Raw genomic sequence first — 22,932 nt, forward strand, 5'->3', positions numbered from 1 at the left:
GCAGATGAGAAGTATAGAGAATGAGTTAATATGTCTGACACAGAGGCATGATATAATAGCACAAGATTTCAGTTGTCTAAAAATCTGCCGGAATGCTCTCTGCTAAAAGCAGAGCAGCTGATAATTTCTTGACTGTACTTAATGATAATCTCATAACAAAAGGAAATTCTCATCAACAGGTAGGAAACTGATTGCTAGAGCAGATAGAATGGGAACCTTAGTGGCACGTGAGCACTCCCTGTTAGAACTTGTGATCAAGGAGGAGAGAGAAGCTGTCCATAGTCTGACATGCCCTCCAGATGCTGGGAGAAGTTATAGAGGAAAGATCCCATGAACTAAAAATTGTTAGGAGAAATTAACCCAGGAATCAGTTCATTAGTCAGCATTAAAGACCTACTGCGTGCTAGGCATTGTGCTAGGGAACCTAGCACAAAGAACAAAGCAATCAAGGAGCTTTATACTGGCCGCACGCTGACCTTCTGCCAGCCGTACGCCGGTACCCACTCCTTCTATAAGGAGCACACTACCAGAGTCTTACTCACTCCCGAGTCTTCAGTCCTCAGCCAGATCACTACACAGAGACGAGCCATCGGGAGGCGCCAACACCAGAGCTTTATTCAGAGGCCAACACAGCAAGCCATCATAGCAAGCCCAAGCAGCAAGGCCAGAGCAACAGGGCAGGAGCCAGGAGAGAGCGCGCGTGTGATCTGACCACGCTTGTTCCTAAAAACCTACCTAGCCCCTCCTCCCCAGCCCGCTTACTAGCCAATGATTGTAGGGTCAGATACCGGAAGGGGCTGTCTGAGTTTAGCACACCAAGGGGGAGGGAGTGACGTAGGAGGCTAGGACCGGATATAGGAAGGAGGCATCTGGGAATGGCGCATAGACAAGAGTACGTGACCTAGGAAGTCAGACTCAGGAGGGGTCTGGGGTCAGTGCTGCACAAAGGGACCCAGGAAGTCAGGAAGGTCACAAGAGGCGTCTGGGGATGACGTTGCATATAGGGAGGGGACTAGGCAAAGGGAACTCAGTCCTCTGCCATCCCACTCCCACGTGGCACCGCCCCTTGCCTCAGGAGCTCAAGCTCAGCTGCTTCCTTGCACCCAGCTTATCTCACAAAGCACTGCCCAGTGCCTCAGGGCTTCTCCGTATCCAGCCCATCCCAGTTCACCACAACTCTGCCTACCACAGCCCCTGCCTCGACTTCCAAAATACCCAGATCTTACCCTACCCTTGCCACAGCGCCCAACCTGGTAGCTGCCAACATCAGACAGTCCCTCACAGAGCTTACTAATGGGGAAGATAAAAAGTATACACATGCCATGTATATATAGTGAAGAGTCCAATATACACAGTAGTTCCATATAAGGAAGTTGAGGAGGGGGAGGGAATCGGGAAAGGCTTCATTCAGAAGATGGTCCTTGAGCTACCTACTGAAAGAAAGGAACTGTATGAGGCACAGGTGAGGAAGGGTTGCATTCCAGGCATGTTAGATGGCCCATGCAGAGGCACGGAAACAGGAGCTGGAGTATTGTGTGTGGCTACATCACAACACTGTGGGAGAGGAAGTAATGTCCAAGGAGGTTGGAAAGAGAGCTCAGAGCCAGGTTGTGTAGGACTTTAAACACTAAACAGAGGAGTATCTGTTTGATTCTAGAGATAAAAGGGAGCTACTGGAGTTGGTTGAGTAGGGGAGTCACATGGTAATATTTGTGTTCAGAATGGACCGTAGAGACCTGAAGCTAGGAGGCCAATCACAGTAACCTATGTGGGAGGGAGTGAGGGTCTGAGCTCGGGCAGTAGCTGTGTGAATAAAGTGCAATAAGTGATTACGTATTGGGAGGAATCCAGGATAATGCCAAAGTTGCCAACCTGGGAAGTTGGAATGATAGTGGTACCTTGGACAAAAATAGGGAAATTTGGAAGGGTGGTTGTGGGGGAAAGATAACTAGTCCAGTTTGGGCTATACTGCATGTAAGACATCTCTAGTCCATCTAGTTTGAAGTGTCCTGTACATAATTGGTGGATTGGGACTGAAGCTCAAGTGGATGGGAAGCATTCAAGGATGAAATTCTGAAATCACAAACAGGAGAAAATTCCTGTGAGGAACAAAAATGGGAGATTCCTAAGAAACAGAAGTGGATGCGCAAGAGAACCCAGGTTTTAAAAAAACCCAAAAACCATGTTCAGAAGATGGAAGCAAAGGCCAAGAATGGAGTATTAATCCAGAGGCATAGTATGTTTCTTTTAGAACACTGCCAATAGTGCTGAAGCTCAGATTGAGTCGAGACTGGGAAGGATACCTCAGGATGAACAGAAGAGAATTTTGGCTTGTTCAGAGTTAAATTGGGGGAAAGGTAAGTGCGGCAGCCAAGTGATCTTAGGCATAAGAGCTTATGCATGCAAGGGAGGCATGATTTCCAGACATAAGTAAGTGACGGTCCTGTTGTGTTCTGCCCTGATCAAATCACATCTGGAGTATGATGTGGGTGCCACATTTTGGGAAGGATATTGATAAGATGGAGGTTTCAGAAGAAGATAATGGGGGCAGGGAGGCTGAGGTCCTAAAGTTCATGCCCTTTGAAAATCAGTCAAAGGAGCTGAGAACATTTGCCTTGGAGAAGACAATGCCGAAGAAGCTCTCTTCAACTATATGAAGGATTGGAACCCAGCAAAGGGATTTGCCTTGTGCTCCTTGGCCCCAGAGGATTGAATTAGGAGCAATGGGGGTAGGGGTGGGGGGAGTTGCAAGGGGGAAGATTTTGGCTCGATGCAAAGAAAATCCACCTAACAAGAGGTGTGGAGGTGGAATGGACTGCCTCAGAAAGTAGTGGGTTCCTCCTAATTGGAAGTTTTCAAACATTTTTGTCTTTACCAATGTGGGAATTAGTTTTGTTTGGCTATGTAATTTTGTCTTTTCCTTTTTTTCTGTTGTAAAGGGAGGTTGCAAGGAGAAGGTGGCTGGGGATAGGGTCCCTCATCCTCCCAATTCCATCCCCCCCCCCAAAAAAAAGGCCAATGACAGAAGGAATCAGATAAGCAGTACAGCCACACACAAAAATAGTCATACCCTTGATCTTGCCATCACCCACAAATGCACTACTTCCTCATTCGTGATCTCTGAAATCCCTGTGTCTGAGCACAGTCTCTTGTCATTTCACCTCATTCTGGGTCATTAGTCCTGCACTAGCTATGCTTTCTTCCCTTCCCCATCTTGACCCCTTAACGAACCAGTTCAACTCTGCACTTTTCTCTTGAGTCCCTTGTCCCCTTTTGTTACTGGTCTTGCCCATCCAAGAGTCTTAACTGAATGAAGATAGGGAAAATCACAAAACCATGCTGACTAGGTCCACTCCAAATCTATATTATTTAACTTCAACTGGATGTCACTATGCTAAAGCACTCCTTTTTCCCCTTCCCAATTAATTCACAGTCCTACTTACCACATTGACTCTTCCAAACCTTAACCTCCTAGGGTTTCCCTTCCCCCTTCCCTTTCAGCTAAGACTATTGCCTCACATTTTACTGAAACATTTGAGATTGTTCACTGAGAACTCCCTCTTCTACCCTCTTCATATCACGTCACCCAGCTGTCCTCTACCACATATCCTCTGTCCCTGTCTCACATGAAGAGGTGACCCTTCTTGCCAAAGCTTTCTCCTTCACACGAATCAGTGGTCCCATTCCATGGCATCTTCCCCAACAGATTGCTTCCTGTATCATCCCCACCCTCTCACTTATCTTCTGTCTCTCTCTATTTGTTGGCTGCTTCCTCCAGCCTACAAATATGCTCATGTCTCATATCTTCTTTAACCCCAAAAAACCCTCACTTGATCCATTTATCCTCGATAATTTTTGTCCCACCTTTCTCCTGCCTTTTATCGTTAACTCCTGGAGGCCATCTCCAGAGCTCTCCCATCCAGCTGCCTAGAGCCTCCTGGCTCTTTTCATACAACATTTCATCTACTGACTGAACATTTTCACTTTCTGTCTCATGCATGGAATGACAGCCATGTTTCCTATTTCCACCTCCACCATCAGCCTATTTCCACCTCAAGTCCCAGCTAAAATCCCTGTCTTCTCCAGAAAACCTTTCTAGATCTCTCTTAATTCTAGTGCTTTCCCTCTGCTGATAATTTCCTATTTATCCTGTGTATAGCTTGTTTGTACGTAGTTGTTTTCATGTTGTCTTCCCATTAGATTGCAAGCTCCTTGAGATCAGGGACTGTCTCCTTTGTATCTCCAGCATTTAGCACAGTACCTGGCACTTAGTAGGCTCTTAATGTTATGGTTAGAGGATGTGAGGGAAGCAGGGAGTTTTATGTACAGTCCTCTCCTGTAAATACATATTCTATTTGCTATTAATTTAGAATAAAAATAAAATTGAAATTGGGGAAAAACTAAGCAGAGACTAGATGACTTCTTGGCAAGTATCTTATAGAAGGAATTCTTTTTTCAGGTATGTGTCGAGAGAGTCACCACTGAGGTCCTTTTTTATCTCTGTAGGTGTGTAATTCTGAATCCTTGAATCTCAGAGCTGGAAAGTATCTCGGGATACCTAATCTAGATTGGTCTTGAACAAGATTCCTTGACATAACATCTCTGGTATGGTCATCCAACCTCTGGATACTTGTAGCACTTAGGCCTTCATGAGTTACTTTCCTGAGACATACCTTTGCAGTTCTGGACAGTGCTCTATTAGCAAGTTTCTCCAGGTACTGAACTGAAATTCACCACCCCTCTATACATTTTAGCATCTAGCCACTGATCTTACAGTAAATTCTGCCCTTTGGGGCTAAACAGAATTAATCTAATTTCCTCTTCCATATAATAGCTTTTCATAGTGACTTTTCCCTTCTGCCTTTTCTCCCTCAGCCTAAATGACTTCAGTTCTTCCAGCCAGTTTTTTTCAGGTGTTTTCATAGGCCTTTCCCCACCTCATTCCACTTCCTTTGGGCATATGCCAGTTTGTCCCTCCGTAAGTAGCCTGTCTGCCCAACATGAAACACCATTCAAAAGAGCTTGGGCAGGGGCCAGTGAACTCTTATTCTCTCAGGGTCAACTCAGGTGACATTAGCTTCCTTGTTTGCCACATCCCATTGACTGTTATTGGGCTTGTATTTCACTAAAATGTTAAACTCCATGTGCTCACTGTGACCTTCAGAATCAAATATACAATCCTCTGGTTTTTAAAGCCCTTCACAACCTGTCCTTTCCACATCACTGGCCTTCTTGCTTCTCCTTGTACACAATACTCAGTCTTCTGGGTCTCTGACTTTTCACTAGTTGTTCCTCAAATGTAACTCTCAAACTTGGAATGCAACTCTTCTTCACCTGTGCCTCCTGGCTTACTTGAAGACTTAGCTCAGATCTTCTCATCTACAGGAACTTTTCAGATTCCTCCCCTTCCCCCAGGCCCCTTCCCCGCTTATCTTTCATTTATATCACATACATTTGAATGCACCTCTTTTTTTTTTTCTTTTTCTTTTGCCTGTCTTTGTATATCCACAGCTTAGCACAGAGCCTTGGCACATAGTAATCACTTAGTAAATACTTGTTGACTGACTAAAATCAGGTTTATTCCATGTAAATTGTGTTTAGTCACATCTAAACATCCCACCAGTGGTTTAGATAAATTTCTTCCCAACCCCATGCCAGGTGTCTCAATATGTGGGACACAAAGAAGCTGAACTCACAGGTACCAAGTAGGTACCACTTATTCTCTGTATTGGTTTACATCAAAAAAGTGGGACTTCATAGATTTTTTTCCCCAATGTTTCTATATTTCTCCTATCAGTCAATAAGCATTCATTAAGCATCTATAACCAGAATGGTGCCAGGCACTAGAGGTACACAACCAAAGAAATAACCAAATGATTCCTGTTCTTTGGCAGTGCACATTCTTTTGGACAAGACAACGTGTACATGTATAAATATATGCAAACTACTTAAAAAATAAATATGATGTAGTTTGGATGGGCCCTCGGAATTTGGGGGAGAGAGATCAGGAAAGGCATCGTTTAGAAACTGATGTATGAACTCTTGTTGCTTAAAGAAAGTGAGGAATTCCATGGAGTGGAAGTCAGGATAGAATATATTCCAGCCACAAGATATAGCTGGTGCCATGGCATGGAGATGCCTTTGTGTAAGGAACAGAGAACTCCCAGTTTGGCTCTAATGTAGGAAGTGTAAAGGAGGTTTTGAAGAAGTTGCAGCCATTTGTGAAGGGCTTTAAAAGCTGAATAGAAGTGATTCTGTTTTATACTAGAGATAGTAAGGAGGCACTAGAGGTTTTTTATAAAATTTTTTATATGCTAGTAGTTTTTTTAAAATTTATTTATTTTTAGTTTTCAACAGTCATTTGAACAAGATTTTGAGTTCCAAATTTTCTCCCCATCTTTCCCCTCCCCCCACTCCAAGAAGGCTTGCATTCTGATTTCTCTTTCCCCTACTCTGCCCTTCCTTCTGTCAACCCCCACTCCATCCCCTTCCCCTTCTGTTTTGCTATAGGGTAAGATAGATTTCTATACCCCTGTATAGATTTCTATATATGCCTGTGTATCTTATTTCCCAGTTACATGTAAAAACAATTTTAACATTGTTTTTAAAACTTTGAGTTCCAAATTCTCTCCTTTCCTCCTTCCCCATCTACCCTCATTGAGAAGGCAAGCAGTTCGGTATAGGTTACACATATGTAGTCATGCAAAACACTTCCATAATAGTCATTTTGTGAAAGACTAACTATATTTCCCTCCATCCTATCCTGCCCCCCATTTATTCTGTTCTCTCCTTTGACCCTGTCCCTCCTCAAAAGTGTTTGCTTCTGATTACCCCCTCCCCCAGTCTGCCCTCCCTTCTATCACCCCTCCTCTCCTTATTCCCCACCCCTACTTTCCTGTAGGGTAAAATAGATTTCCGTACCCAATTGAGTGTGTATATTATTCCCTCCTTACCTAAATCTGATGAGAGTGAAGTTCACTTATTCACTCTCACCTCCCTCCTTTTCCCCTCTACTGTAAAAACTTTTTCTTGCCTCTTTTATGTGAGATAATTTACCCCATTCTACCTCTCCGTTTCTCCTTCTCCCAATACATTCCTCTCTCTCACCCCTTAATTTTATTTTTTAGATACCATGCCTTCATTTTCAACTCACACTGTGCTCTCTGGCTATATGTATTCCCTCCAACTACCCTAATAATGAGAAAGGTCTCATGAGTTACAAATATCATTTTTCCATATAGGAATGTAAACAGTTCTACTTTAATAAGTCCCTTATGATTTCTCTTTCCTGTTTACCTTTTCACGCTTCTCTTGAGTCTTGCATTTGAAAGTTAGTTTTTCTATTTAGCTCTGGTTTTTTCTCAAGAATGCATTAAATTCCTCTATGTCATTGAATGTGAATTTTTTCCCCTCATTGATTACACTCAATTTTGCTGGGTAGGTGATTGTTGGTTTTAATTCTAGCTCCTTTGACCTCCAGAATATCATATTCCAAGCCCTCTGATGCCTTACTGTAGAAGCTACTAAATCTTGTGTTATCTTGATTGTGTTTCTACAATACTTGGTTTCTTTCTGGCTGCTTGCAATATTTTCTCCTTGACCTGGGAACTCTGGAATTTGGCTATAGTATTCCTGGCAGTTTTCCTTTTGGGATCTCTTTCAGGAGGTGATTGGTGGATTCTTTCAATTTCTATTTTACCCTCTAGTTATAGAATATCAGGGCAGTTTTCCTTGATAGTTTCTTGATGTTTAGGCTCTTTCTTTGATCATGGCTAGGTAGGTAGTCCAGTAATTTTTAAATCTCTCCTGGATCTATTTTCCAGGGCACTTGTTTTTCTAATGAGATATTTCACCTTGTCTTCTTTTTTTTCATTCTTTTGGTTTTGTTTTATGGTTTCTTAATTTCTCATAGATTCATTAGCTTCCATTTACTCCATTCTAATTGTTAAGGAATTGGGTTGGTTTTTTTGGGGGGGGGGGTTTTAGTGAGCTTTTTGGACTTCCTTTTCCATTTGGCTGATTCTGCTTTTTAAGGCCTTCTTCTCCTCATTGGCTTTTTGGACCTCTTTTGCCGTTTGGTCTAGTCTATTTTTTAAGATGTTATTTTCTTCAGTATTGTTTTGGGTCTCCTTTAGCAAACTGTTGACTCTTTTTTCATGATTTTCTTGCATCACTGTCATTTCTCTTCCCAGTTTTTCCTCTACTTCTCTTACTTGATTTTCAGAATTCTTTTTGAGCTCTTCCATGGCCTGAGACAAATTCATATTTTTCTTGAAGGCTTTGGATGTAGGAGCTTTGACTTTGTTGTCTTCTGGTTATATGTTTTGATCTTCTTTGTCACCAAAATAAGTTTCTGTAGTCTGAGTTTTTTTTCCATTGTTTGCTCATTTTCTCAGCCAGTTACTTGACTTTTTAACTGTTTGTTAACATAGGGCTCTAATTCCAGTGTGAAGGGCTTGCTGTCTCAAGCTTCAGGGGTTTTGTGCAGCTGTTTTCAGAGATACTTCTAGGGACCTGTAAGTTCTCAGTTCTTCGAAGGTGGTATGATCTAAGGAGAAGTGTTTACTCCTCTCTTGGCCTGTGCTCTGGTCTGTGAATGACCACAAGTACCCTTTACTGCCCTGGAACTGTGAGGAGGGCTCCCACTCCACTGCTGCCACAAGCTCTGCTATGCCAATGTTCCTCTTCGCCCCAGAACTTCCACCCAGGACTTCGACCCAGATCCAAGTATGGGCAAAACAACAGAATCCTGCCTCAACGCCTGCCAGCAAAGAGACCCCTCTAATCTCCTTTTGATGGGTTGTTTGAACCCCTTACCGTCTGTGGGCTGAGAGCTCTGGAAGCTGCCACTGCCACTACTACCGCCCCAGGGCTGTGCTGGGACTGGGGCTGGACTGCGTTTCTATTTCACCCAGGTCCGACAGACCCTTCCTACTGATGTAAGTTGTTTTGGTGTTTGTGGGTTGAGAAATCGGGAAACTGCCACAGTTGCCAGCTATTCAGTCCCCTTAGGCCTGCTCCAGGCTCACTGGGGCCCTGTCTGTGCTGGAGCGGCCTGTGCTGAACTGCTGTCCTCTCCCGGCACGGAGCAACAGACCTTTTCTATCAGTCTTCCAGGTTATCTTGGGCTGGAAATTTGTTTCACTCTGTCTTTTTGTGGGTTCTGCTGCTCTAGAGTTTGTTTAGAGTAATTTTTTACAGGTATTTGGAGAGCTTTGGGGGAGAGCTCAAGCTAGTCCCTACTTTTACTCCGCCATCTTGGCTCCACCCCCTTGGTACTGGAGTTTATTGAGTAGGGCAGGGACATCACTTTGGCTGCTGTGTGAAGAATAGATAGGAAGGGCTTTCAAAGACATCTCATTTTAGCAGGCAAGCCTTTATTTGAACCAAGGAGATATATCTTCAATGAGGTCTAACCAGTGTCGCTATTGGGGAGAAGACAAAGGGAGAAAGTAATCCCCATCCTCATTCTCCTTGATCTCTCTGCAGCCTTTGACACTGTTTATCACCTTCTCCTCCTTAATACTCTTTTCTCTCTAGGTTTTCAGGATATCACTCTCTCCTGGTTCTCTTCCTACCTCTCTGACTGCTGCTTTTTTGTCTCCTTTGTTGGGTCCATCTCCAGATCATCCCTCTAACAATAGGTGTCCCTCAGGGTTCTGTCCTATGCTGTCTTCTCTTCTCTCTCTTTCACTTCACCTGGTGATCTCATCAGCTCCCATAGATGCTGACGATTCTCAAGGCTGCCTATCCTGCTCCAGTGTCTCTGCTGACCTCCAGTCTTACATCTCTAACTCCTTTCAGACATGTCGAACTGGATGATCTGTAGACATTTTAAACTCAACTTGTCCAAAACTGAACTCATTATCTTTCCCGTTAAGTCTTTGCCCCCCTCCACCTTCACTATTACTGTAGAGGACAACATCATCTTCCCAGTCCCTCATCCTATGTACTATGTACTATGACCAGTGACATCATGATACTGGGGCCAAGGTACAGCATGTTTGAGTGTGGCTGATTGGTTTAATATGAGCTCGGATGTCTCTACCACAGGTCAGACACAAATAGTCCATGTGAACATTTGGGATGGAGATGTCTCCAGATTTGTACAGCTCACGTTTCCTTGGTGCTACTGCAATTCTCCTTTGCTCATAGAGCACAGCGCCTTCAGTCATGCCATACTAGGTGGTCCTGTGCCAGCGTCTCCCATTCTCTCTTCAGCCAAATTAGTGATTTTCCTAAAGCACAGGTCCAACCCTGTCATCCCCTACTCAGTAAACTCTCGTGGCTTCCTGTTACCTCTAGGAACAGATACAAAATCTTCTGTTTGATATTCAAAGCCCTTTATAACATAGCCCACTCCTACCTTTCCAGTCTTATACTTTACTCTCCAGCATGTACTTTTTATCCAGAGACTTTGGCCTCCTGGCTGTTCCATGAACAAGACACTCCATCTCTCAGCTCTGGGCATATCTCTGGCTGATCCTCATGCCTGGAATGCTCTTCCTCCCCCCCTTCAACTACTGACCTCCTTGGCTTCCTTTAAGTTCAACTAAAATCTAACCTTCTACAAGAAACCTTCCTCAATCCCTCTTAATTCCAGTGCCTTCCTCTGCTAATTATCTCCTATTTATCATACTGTCTTTTGCCTCTTCTTGTATCCTTAGTACAGTGCCTAGTATGTAGTAGGCACTTAATGTTTATTGATTTTTTTGAGTAACGTAAAGTGCAAGAAGAGCAGAGAAATAGTGAGGGGAAGTGGAGGAAATTGGTGTTGAGCACCACAGAGGGCACTCCAGGTCTAGTGAATCTGAGTTAAGTGTACCTTGCAGTTTTCATCATGCATGCACATGTAAGCATGCATCACACACATATTTCCTGCCCTGCCTCCTTCTGTCAACATTTGGTGGTATCAAATGAGAGCATGTATATAATGATGCTTTGTGACCAGTTTACAGGTATTTTTCGAGTTGAATTGTGAAGTATGAAGAACCAGGTGGTAGGAGGTGCAGGGTGCACCATTGCTAGTTTTCAGGCAGTGCCATCAGTCATGAGAGGGTTTTCTTAATTGGTCTCCATGCTTCTAGTTTCTCCCTTCTTTAATCTGTCTTTCACACAGCTGCCCAAATCATCTTAACAGACCTCACCATGTTACTCAGCTGCTCATAAACCCTCAGTGACTCCCTGTGCCTGTAGAATTAAAATGAAAACTACTCAATCTCACATATAAAGCCCTCTCTGATCTGATTCTGTATTATTCCTTTTTATACATTCTGTATTTGGACAAGTAGTAGTTCTGAGATCAGTGTTCTAGCTCTCATCTCTGCACTAATTTCATAATCCTTTCCTTCCTACCGGCCTCTGCTCAAGTGCTGCCTCCTCTGATACTTAACTATCCCTCCTCCTTCAATTTGTCCCTCCTCAGATGACTTTGCATTTACTTTTTTTTTTTCATACCTGTATTGTCCCAGTAGAATATAATTTCCTTGAGGGCAAGGAGTGTTTTATTTTTGTCTATCTAGGGTCTAGAACAGTACCTTGTATATATTAGACATTTAAATGTTTGAATTAAATGAAATATGTTAGCATTTCACTAGCTTTTTATAAAACCATAGAATTCAGTTGAGACAGACTTTAAAGATAATCTAGGCCACCTCATCCCCATTTTACAGATGTGGAAACTGAGGCTCAAGAAGTTTACCTGTTGTTTCACAGGTAGTTAGTAGCCTAATTGGGACTATGTCGTGCTGTCCTGGGACCACCTTAGACTCTTCTCGGAATCAACACTTTGCAAACAATGTTCTTATTTGACAGATGGAAAACCAAGTCTCTGAGAAGACACTGGCTTTGTCCAAGGTTGCCCAACCAATCTCGTGGGCTTCCTAGAAGAGCCCAGGTCTCCTGACTCTGAGACTTATACTCTTTCCCTTCATACACTGCTTTTTGGGGTGGGATCTAAACACTTTAGACTGAACTCCTCTCTGCTGAATAGGGTTATAATACAAGACCAGGAGGCTTGCATTCCTGGGTTGTAGGAGGAAGTTAACTAGTTTTTCTGTTTCTGGGGCACTACAGACGTACCATAGGGTTTAGGGATCCTCCTAACTAACCAGAGGGTTGACGGGGTCCAAAATGCTCAGGAAACACTTGGTTGAGGAAGGGAACCCCATTGACTACTCCATCTAAAGGGGTTTTACATGAAATACATCGAGTCTGTCAGCTGTAATTGGAGAAAGTGAGGAGAAAATTGAATGGATTTCTGACCAGGTTTGTTTGGGGGACTAGCCTGAAAGCTAGTAGAGTCTGAATATTTTGAAAGAGAAGGGAAGGAAGATGACTGCACGTGGGGATGGAATGTATCATTTGGATTAATAATTCTTTATATTTTTCAAAGAAGAGTTTGACTTCAGCGGAGAGTATCAGGAAAATGAGTTGTTCTGCAGGGAGCAAGCACTCTTTGTTCCCATGAGCTGGGTCAGAAAAGCTTGCAGACTGATACAAATCTCACAGCCCAGCCAGGCTGATTAGCTTTTGAAATGTTTCTATTTCCAAAATCCCTTAAAGATGGGCTCGGCTTGACATCCAGTGATGGAACCTCATTACCTCCAGAGGAAGCCCCTTGCATTATTAGACCCCTCGTACTATTAGCTTTTCCTTTTATGGAGCTGAAATCTGTTTTACTATGTTCCCCTCCCCCCTTCCTGTTTGTCTCCTAAAGCTGCATTTAAGAACTCTACTCCTGCTTCCCTCATGATAGTCCTTTAGATAATTGGAGGAAGTGATAAGCTCCCCTAAATCCTTTCTTCAGGGTAACCTCCCCGGTTCCTTCCTTCAGTCCTTGGTTTTCTAGTCCCCTCCCTGTGCTGGTTGCCTTCCTCTCGGTGCATGTCTGCCTTCCTATGTCCCTTCTGGAATGTGGCTTTGTGGCATGCATGCAGAAGGAGACACAGTTGTCCAGATGTTATCTGACCAAAATAAATGACAGTAACTCTACACTCCCTTGTTCCAGGTGCCTTATTTGCTCTTAAGTTGTGATGTTAAAGCTTAGGTTCTTTATTCCCTCCTTCTTATACCCCTGTCTGAGCTCTTTCTTGACAAAAGAATAGATAGATGGGAAGCCCCGGTAGAAAGCTTTCTTGTTTGTCTAATCTCAGCAAAGCCTCGGGCCTGCCTTCATCACCCAGGTCTATTGCTTCTGCTCTGAGCATTCTGATCCAGTTTTGAGACCAGTTGCTGAGGTGGTACTCATGTGTGTCCTCTAGTAAAGGGGTCTCTTGAAGGATAGGGAAAGCTAGCTCTTGCACGGTTTCTTGGGGAGGAGAACAAATATGCTGAACTACCCTTTCATGTAGGGACTAGATGATCACTGAATGTGTCTACAAGAGGTTGAGGTCAAATATAGCAGCTTTAGGGTGAGACTCTTACTACTTGAGCCCTTGTGGAGTAATAGAATTATAACTCTAAAAGAAGCTTGTAAATACTTAAAAAAAAGCTTCCATTTTTAAAATTAAATTTTGTCTATTTTACTTATTATTACCTACATTTCTTACTGCTTACCTCTGCTAGAGAGCTGTCCTTTAAAATAAAGGGGGAGAGGGGGGAGGGAAAAAATTCAGCAAAACTAATCAACATATCAAAAAAAGTCTTAGGTTATATACAGTGTTCCCCACCCTTGGCCTTCTCTGCAAAGAAGCTGAGGGAGGTGTCTCTTAATAATAGCCAAACTTGGTTCTAATGCTGTATATTCGATTGTTTTGTTGTTCTTACTATTTTCACTGTTATTATATATATTGTCTTCTTGATTGTACTTGTTTCATTCTGCATCAGTTCATGTAAATCTCTTTGGGCTTCTCTGTATCATATTCACCATTTCTTCCAGTACAGTAATATCCTATTATATTAGTGTACCACAATTTATTTGTTCTTCAGTAAATGGGTATATACTTTGTTTCCAGTTCTTTGTTACTGTAAAAAAAATGCGACTATAATTTTTTTTTTTTTTTTGTCATTGACTTCCTTGGGTATATGCCTAGCAGTGGAATCTTTTGATCAAAAGGCATGAATTAAACTCCCTTTTCTTTTTCGCGCACGTGTGTGTGTGTGTGTGTCTGTGTGTGTGTGTGTCTGTGTGTTCAAGCCCCCTTTTCAAAGCTACTCTCTTTGTATTACAAATTGCTTTCCATATTGGCTGCACCAATTCACAACTCTATCAACAGTGTGTTAGTGTGCCATTATTTCTAGCACCCCTCCAATATTGATTTTTCTCACTCTTTGTTATTTTTGCCAATTTGTTGAGTATGACATGAATTCTAGGTGTTGTTTAGATTTGCATTTCTCTTATTTGTGAACTGAAATGTTCTTTCATGTAGTTGTTAAAAGTTTTCACTTCTTTTGAGAATTCTTTGTATTCTTTGACCACTTATCTATTGAGGAAATGCCTTCCATTTCTGTAGCACTTTAAGGTTTGCCAAGGGCTTTGCTTCCAACACCTTTATTCTACAAATGAGGAAACTAAGGCTCAAAGAAGTTTAATGACTTATGGTTCAGTGTCATTTAAATGGAAAATTACAGCTGGAATTTTAACCTAGCATTTAACAGTGTATAATATTGGAAGTGGGAGGGACTTTAGTATACCAAGTGTCCGAGATGGAAGGGTTCTTTTGAATAATGTAGTATCTAAAGGATCAGGGAACCTAGATACCATCTAGTCTTTCCCTCCTCATTTTAGCCATGGGGAAACAGCTCTAGAGAAGGGAGGTCACCTAGGGAGATAGCAGCAAAGTCAAGAAGGCTGGACCCTATTAATCTGGTGGTTTTTTCTTACTGTAATGGGCCAAACCAGGCAAATTGCCCCACCTTTTCTACTGTGAACATCCTCGTGCTCTCAGATGCTGCTGGGAAAATGTGTTCATTTTTTTTTTCCAGAAAGTTTTTTGTTTTTGATATGAGAGGCCCTTCTAATGTTTAGCCCACCAAATTTCACACTGGTGGTAGCTAAGAGGATTTCTACTTGGACTTGGAACTCAAAAGCTCTACTTTTTTTCTGTTCCCTCTGCTCTTTTGTTGAGTGGCACCAGACCTTTATAATACTTTCCTTGAAAGATCAAGGAACAGAATAATGGGGGGAAAGACAAGAGATTGAAAATGATTCCTTCCAGGGGCAGCTAGGTGGCGCAGTGGATAGAGCACCGGCTCTGAAGTCAGGAGGACCTGAGTTCAAATCCAGCCTCAGACCAAACACTAAACTAGCTGTGTGACCCTGGGCAAGTCACTTAACCCCAATTACCTAACAAAAAAAAAAAAGATTCCTTCCTTTGGGGTTGTTTGTGGATACTATGTCCTGGGCTCTGAGGCCTTCCCTCCCTCCCTTTTAACTCCAGTGAATATGCTCATTTCCTTCGAGTTAGATGGGCCAGCATGGAAATGCCCTAGACCATCTCAGTTCTGCTCGGGCTACTGGTGTCTCTCTGATTGTTGAGCATCCTGCTGCAGAACCAATTAGCCCTGCTGGCCCATGGAAATGAACATTTTTCAAGAGGCCAGATGAGAAGGAGTGATTCACCACTGAGTGAACTTTGATCCATCTGGAGGAAAGAGTATTGAACATGACGCACAAAAACCAGCGAGAGCCCAGCATGGCCAAGAACAGCCTCTTCCTGTCTGGCCACAGGGTGCTTCTGAGGGATTCAAGGGAGGAGGCAGCCATGGCGAGGGCCAGAGAAGAATATTGGGCCCAGCAGTACCACATTCATTCTTTACTCTCAGTCTTTTGGAACTAGAGATAGCTACTGTTTGTAATGATGGGAATTTTAGCCCTGTCAAGTAGTTATAATAGTAAAGAAAGAATCCCTTGAATTTTAGCCCCCCCCCCTTTCAAAACTGTTTTCATTTGTGTCGTCCCCATTTTATGGATAAGAGTTGATGCAACAGAAGGACCAGAATGGTTGTCTCTTTGCTAGACGAATTAGTAGTAGGACCCAAGTTTTTCCCATCTGTAAAATAAATGGGCTGAATAGTCTTTGAGGACCTTTACATCACCAAAGACCCATGAGCTGTGGGCCTTAAATTGTAGAGGTGGAATAAACCTTAGTCAACTCCTTTTACAGGCAAGGGAACTGAGTCCCAGAAACAGCAAGTGACTCTTCCATGGTTTTGAACCCGTGTTGAGTCACTTAAGCCCAATTAATCGATTTATTCCGAGTAACCACTTTTCTCAGGAGAGAAGGAACGGTCTCCCAGGATGTAATGTGATGAAGAATCCTGGATGCAGGATTAGAAGACCTGGCTTTAAAGGTGGTCTCAGGACCTGAGAGACTTTGGGCATTTCACCCCATCTCCCTGGCCCTCAGTTTCCTCATCTGTTAAATTGGAAGGTTGAGTTATAAATGGCTTTTGAGGTCCCTTCCAGCTCCAGACTTCTGACCTTTTTATTCTTATCTTCTAGGATTTGGCCAAAAAAGGACGTCTGTGGCTTTCATTAAGCCTGTTCTCTAGTTAAGATCTATCTCAAGCCTGTCTTTTGAAGAATGTGTAATAGTAACATGTTGGTTGCTGAACCCAACAAGACAAGGATCAAGATAGGCATGGGGGTATCTGAGTCTGTATACTTTGTGGCTTTGCTTTGCCAACTAAAGATTTTTCTATCTGTTTAGTTGTCCCCTCGGAATTATCTGGGTGGTTAACTGACTGGAGAGGAACCGTGCAGCTTGTTTTGTTCTGTTTTGTTTAAAGATATGTGTTAAATAGCTTCTCTTTGGTGCCCAGGGTACTTCCTGGCCTCTGATTGACTGGATAACGATCCAGGAGGTAGCAGAACACATCTAATGCAGAACCTTGTCTTAGGTCTGAAAGCTTTGGATTGTGTGTCAGAGAGCCTTTATTGGACGAGGATTAGGGGCAGTGGAAAGTTGCATGTCACAAATGGAGACCAAGGTAAAAGACTGATATGATGACTAACTAGTTTATCATTCTATGTAGTCTTTTTTTTTCCCAAAGGTCTAAATCTATAATTTCATTGATGGGGGAAATCCTAGTGTAGAAACTGCATACATAGTGGCATATCATCAACTTTTTTGTAACATAATTGAGTTACTTGGGCCTTTGAGAGGTTGAGGGATTTGCCCAGGATCACAGAGCTAAGCAGGACTTAAACCTCAAGTCACTTTCCATTAGCATCTATGAAATAAATATTTAATTTTTTTTTAAAGGAAGTTATATTAGTATCTTGACTTTAAAGACTTTAAAGTTATATATATGTAACTTACGGGAGCAGTGTGGCTCCCAAGTCAAAAACAAAAAGAGAGGGAAAGAAAGAGATGAGGTATGTTCTCTTATTTGACTAAAATCATAGTCATAGATGTCAGAGCTGAGAGGAACCTTAGAACACAGGATGTTAGTGCTGCATTTTATTTTGCCTGCCAGTTTTATAGATGTGCACATGGCCAGCCCACAAAGGTAAAGTTTTACAGAACCATCGATTCAGAGCTAAAAGGAAACCTTTCATTCTGGCCCCATCATTTTACAGATTAGAATACTGAGATAACACAGGTATTAAGTGACTCAGGCCTTCTGACAGCAGGTCCAGCACTCTTTTCACTGTATCGCATGCCATTTAATACAGAGCTTCCATGATCACAATATAGTATTAACCCTAATCAGACTCTTCTGTAGGTATGATGTCCTTCCTAGGAAAGTGTGTTGGTGGAGCTCAGAGTCCTCCGCCTCATCTCCATTCTCAGTGCTATGCCTAGCCAACCTAAGGCCCTGGATCATACCACTAAGAGCCACATCCAGGGTCCTGAACAGAGGCCATCAGCCCTGAGTCGGGGACCCCTCTCAGAATTGGAGAACATTTATTTTGGCGGGGTGGATGCCTTGGGTCATTATAACCTGGATTCTGCTGTATTAGTGTTAAGATTTGGGGGGGCTGAGGTAGGCTGGAGGTTAGTTTGGTTTTTTTCATTCAAATGGAAACTGGGGCCCCTCCATCAAAAGCACCTTTACAAGATTAAAAAAAAAAAAGCTTGCTTTGAACTTTCAGGCAGCTAAGATACTAATCTTCAAAATTAGCTACTGGACATATTTAGTAAGAAAGTGTTTGCTCCAGCCAAAAATCCTTTGCTTCTCCAATGGCCCCCTCCCTGCAAGGCCTTTTAGACCAGCGGCTGTGGTTGCAGCTCACTCAGAGCCAGATTTAATTGTTGCCTCTCCAGAGTCAGCAAGAAGGACTGCTGTGGAGCTATCGCCATTCCTTTTGGCCTGCAGCACTGTTGGTGGGCCTGCGTGGGGTTATCATCGGGTCTGAAAGCGAGAGGAAAGATCGAAAGGGGCATGGTTATAAAGCAGTGAAACTTTTTTAAAAGTTAAAATTATTATTCATTCATGGTGACCTTCTCTGATGCCTCATCCCAGTGAAGAAGTAACCCTGCACTCTTGAAGGCAGTGCTGTGTATTCCAGGCCCTAGCAGGCCCATCGAAGCTGGCGAGGCACCAAGGAGGGCCCAGGGACAAAATGGCTGAAGGACAGCTTGAGTGTGCAGAGGCTCATCGCCAGTGCTGAGCTGTTCAGCACTGCCACACACAGTGATTTTCTGATAAGGTAATAGGGAAGTGGCAGGATACTCTCTATACCGAAGAAATCATAGGTCGTTGAAGTGTGAGTGTTCAGCAGATATCAAGAGCCTAGAATCTTTGAATTTCAGGGCCAGACAGGGATCCTAGTCATCTTGCCCAACTTCTCCCCTCTATTGTGTCCCTGACCGGCGGTCATCCAGTCTTTAAAGACGGGCGCTGCTAGAAACAGTGCCTTTCCTTGTTGGACATCTCCGATTGTTTGTTGGGAAACCCCCCTCTTAACGAGTCACACTTGCCTCCTGCAGCTTCTCCCCTTTGGTCCTGTTTCTGCCCTCAGGTCAAACAGCTCCTTCTTTCCCATGAAAGCCTTTAAAAACATTTCTTTTATTGTAAATTTAAATTTAACATATTTTTGTTTTTATATGTAACTTCCAACTGTGTCCCTTTGCTACTTGGTGAGCCATCCCTTATGATAAAGATTTACCTAAAAAAAAATGAGAAAAGCAGTTCAGCAAAACTGATCAACACCAGCGGTCTGTGAGTGTGCCACACTTTGAGTTCCCTACTTTTCCCCCTGAAAAAGAGGGCAGTACGGTCTCCCATCTCTTCTTTGGAACCAAGCTTGGGCATTATCATTTGATACCATTTTGATATTTTGATTTTGTTCTTTCCATTTACGTAGTTGTAATCGTTTTTATTGTTTTTCTGGTTCTGCTTATTTTCACTTTGCATCAGTTCTTATCTCCACAGTCAATAAGTATTAAGTACCTACTGTGTAACAGGCACTGTGATAGGCAGAGGGTACACAAATACAGAGAATGAAAGGGCCAACAATGACAGTAGGTTAGCAGTTACACCTGCCAGTTTTTTCCAGTACCTCAAGATGTTATTTGTCTAGGATTGATGACTTAAACTTGCTGAGGTAACCTCTCGTTATTTCTTTAGTCTTATCCTTCCCCAACCATAAATTATTCTTTAAAAAAAAAAAAAAGCAAAGCAAAATAAGAGTTGAATAGGATTATAGGTTTGGAATTTAAGAGGACTTCAGAGATCATTACCCCCTTTATTTTACAGGTGAAGAAACTGAGTCCTAGCTAAGGGGAAGTTAAGTGTCCAAGTTTATAGATATGGTAATCAGCAAAACCTTTGATTTGAGCACAGGCCATCTCACTGCTACCTGTTATCCTTATCCCATACACCTGGAGCAGTGGATATATCACTGCTGTACCTTCCACTGATCTGTACCTTCTTTGATCTTTTTCCTCCTTTTTCCTCCTAACAAAAATTTTAAAATACTCTACTTGATCCTTTGCGTTCATTGTTAGACTTGGGTTACTTTAGACATTAGCTCTCTTTATGCTGTTCTTACTGTACCATAATGCTCTTTTGTATCCATCCTTAATTCACTGCCTTTGATTCAGTTTTCTGAACATATTCTTTTAAAATCAAAGATGGTAAAAGCTTTGTAATATGATGACCAAGATTGGTCAAGGTTGGGAGGGAGAAGGGGGGGCTAAGATTGTGCAACATTGCACGTGTTGTCAGACTCATTTGATGTGTTGGTTAGTGTTACTGAATTGTTGTTCCCCCCTCCTCCCCTTATTCTTTGTAATAAAGAATGGCTCACTGGTTGGGGAGAGTGGGAAAGGACACTTATTTGGAAATGAATGTATTATAAAAACAAAAGACGGCAATTCAAAATGTAAAAAAAAATTCCAAGCTGGCTGAGTTCCCCATGCATCTGCATTAATCTTGGGCAGTTCCCATTTTTCTTTGTGGCTGCAATAATTTTTTCTTGTATGTTCAGAATTTTGATCTTAAACTTGTCATTCCTATTGGGTCATCTTCCCATGCAGAATATTCATTCATTAGACATTGCAAATTCTTTCGAATCTGCTCTCCCAAATTATAGGGGTCTGTTTCACAATATGCCTAGCCTCTCTTCTTAGCCCAGTAGTCAGCAACTTTTTAAGCAAGAAGAGCTATTGTAGTACTTTTTAAAGAACTATGTTTTTTCATGTTTTTTTAGTTGTTAACATATTCTATACCAACCTTATCTGTACTTATGTATTCATTTTTGTTAGTTTACACAAATAGTAAACCAAATAATTATTATTGTTGCCAGAAGACCCTTGCTATGCTTATAGTTATATATAATAGCCAATAATAGTGATAATAGCTAACATTTCTGGAGCCCTTACTATGTGCCAGGAACTTTGGTAAACATTTTACAATTATCATTTTGTTTGATCCTCACAGCAACCCTGGGAGGTAGGTGCTATTATTATCTACATTTTACAGGTGAGGAAACTGAGGCAAACAGATTAAGTGACTTTTCCGGGGTCAAACAACTAGTAAGTATCTGAGGCCAGATTTGAACTCAGGTCTCTCTGACTTCCCAGCCCAGGGCTTTATCTATTGAGTCACCTAGCTGCCTCTATAGCTAACATAATAACAGCTAGCATTTACTTATGGGAACTGGAGGAAGGTTATGAGGAGAGTTCCTTTAACCTTCTCTGTGGTTTATAACAAAGCTATGTAGTGAGTTTTTCAGATTAGTAGATTGTCACCTGTCACTTTGATAGTCAGGGGAAAGCCTGACCCTTAGGGAAAAGGTAGTAGTAGATTGGGCAGTGAAGAAGGTCGTCTGAACAAGGCCCACAGGCAAAGGTGGGATCCCTGAATGTGGGCTGTAATTCTCTGGCCAGTCAGAGGAAGCATTAGAGCTTTCTGTCCACCTGAAAAATTCCCACTACTGGACGGTAGTTGCTATGCAGCAATACTCCTTTTGTCTAAAAGAGTCACGTGTAGATAATGCCTAAAGAGCTGAGGGCTCCTGGATCCTGTTACAGGGGCTTGTAATGAGTTGGTTATCAACTCCTCTTCTTTCTGGTGAGTTCTTCATCATTTACCATTTCCTAAGTCACGTCCTATCTAGAATGTTCTGTTTTGTACTGAAAGCCAAATTTTAGGAAGATTAAATTGGGGAGAGACTAAGGAGGACATAAAAATTTTGTCATGAAAGGATCATTAAAGAAACTGGGGATGTTTAGCTTGGAGAAGAAAAGCCCAAGGGGGGGCGGTGACAGGGGACGGACTTGGTTGTAGTCCTGTAATAGCTGAAGGTTATGATAAGAGAGAATGGTGTAGAACTGTTCTGCTTGGCCCCTTGTTGGGAGAATTAGCAACAATAAAAAGAAGATGAGGAGCCAGATTGTAGCTCAGTAGACACTAGAATTTCCTATCCAGCAATGAAATGACAGACCGGGGGCAGAGATAGAATTTTTTGGAGGTGATACAGGTGGAGGCTGGATGACCACTTGTAGGGAGTGTTGTTGATGAAATTCACTCCCAAGTGAGTAAGTTGGAGATGATGCCCTCAAAGTTTCAGCATCAACATTCTGTGTTTTAAGCTATCTGTGTTCCAGGTTCTAGAGTTCATTCTAGTTCTGTATTCCATTCTGTGTTCTAAATTGCCTGGCAGGTCTGATATTCTAAGTTCCAAGGTCCCTTCTAGCTCTGATGTTCTTTGTGCTATGTTCTCGGAGCCCTTGTAGGTCTCCAGTAGAATATGATCTCCCTAAGGGACAGTGACTAATTTTAGTTGGCATATCTCCAGTACCTAGCCTGGGGTCAGCCCTTGACAGATGCTTGTTAAAGTGGATTGACAGTGTATGCTCTAAGGGCCCTTCCAGCTCAGCCATCATTTTGTGCTTTAAGGGGGTATCCAGCACCAACGTTCTTTGTTCCTAGCGTCTTTTTTCCTTCCATTCCTCTACATTTTGTTCTTCTTTCCCTGAATCCTCTCTTCCCCTTCCTACCTCCCCCCCCCATCTTCAGTTATTAGCCTTTTCCCCCAGCTGTGGAACAGTGTGCTAGTGTCAAAGAAGGGCTTGAGAGTCAAATCATTTAGGTTCCAATCCTGGTTCTGCCTCTTAGCTGTGTGACATTGGGGAAGTCACCACACCTGGGGCTTTTGTGGTCATTTGTAAATTAATGGGCAGTTGGACTGGATCTCTTGATTGACTTTCCACCTCTTAAAATCCTGTAATCCCTTGAATGCAATCTCACCCGTGTGAGTACACTTCTGTCTCTGTCTCCCTCCCTGCCTGCCCCTCTCCCTCTTTCTCCCCCCCCCCCACTGTGAACTCTTTCTGAGCTTCTACAAGTCCTAATTTTTTTGCATCCCTCGCTGATATCTGAGCATCAGCTTCTTTGCCTTGCTTATTCTGAGTGTGCTGGGCAGGGCCAATGGAGTTCCCAGTCCAGGGCTCTACCTAACAGTGGCTCAAGAAATGTTTGTGCCTGGTAGTGAGCTCTCACCACCATATTCTTCCTCCTCTCTACACCACTGCCACC

This window comes from Vombatus ursinus, unplaced genomic scaffold (assembly GCF_900497805.2).
Source record: "Vombatus ursinus unplaced genomic scaffold, bare-nosed wombat genome assembly UNPS02009918.1, whole genome shotgun sequence".
In the NCBI taxonomy this organism is placed as follows: Eukaryota; Metazoa; Chordata; class Mammalia; order Diprotodontia; family Vombatidae; genus Vombatus; species Vombatus ursinus.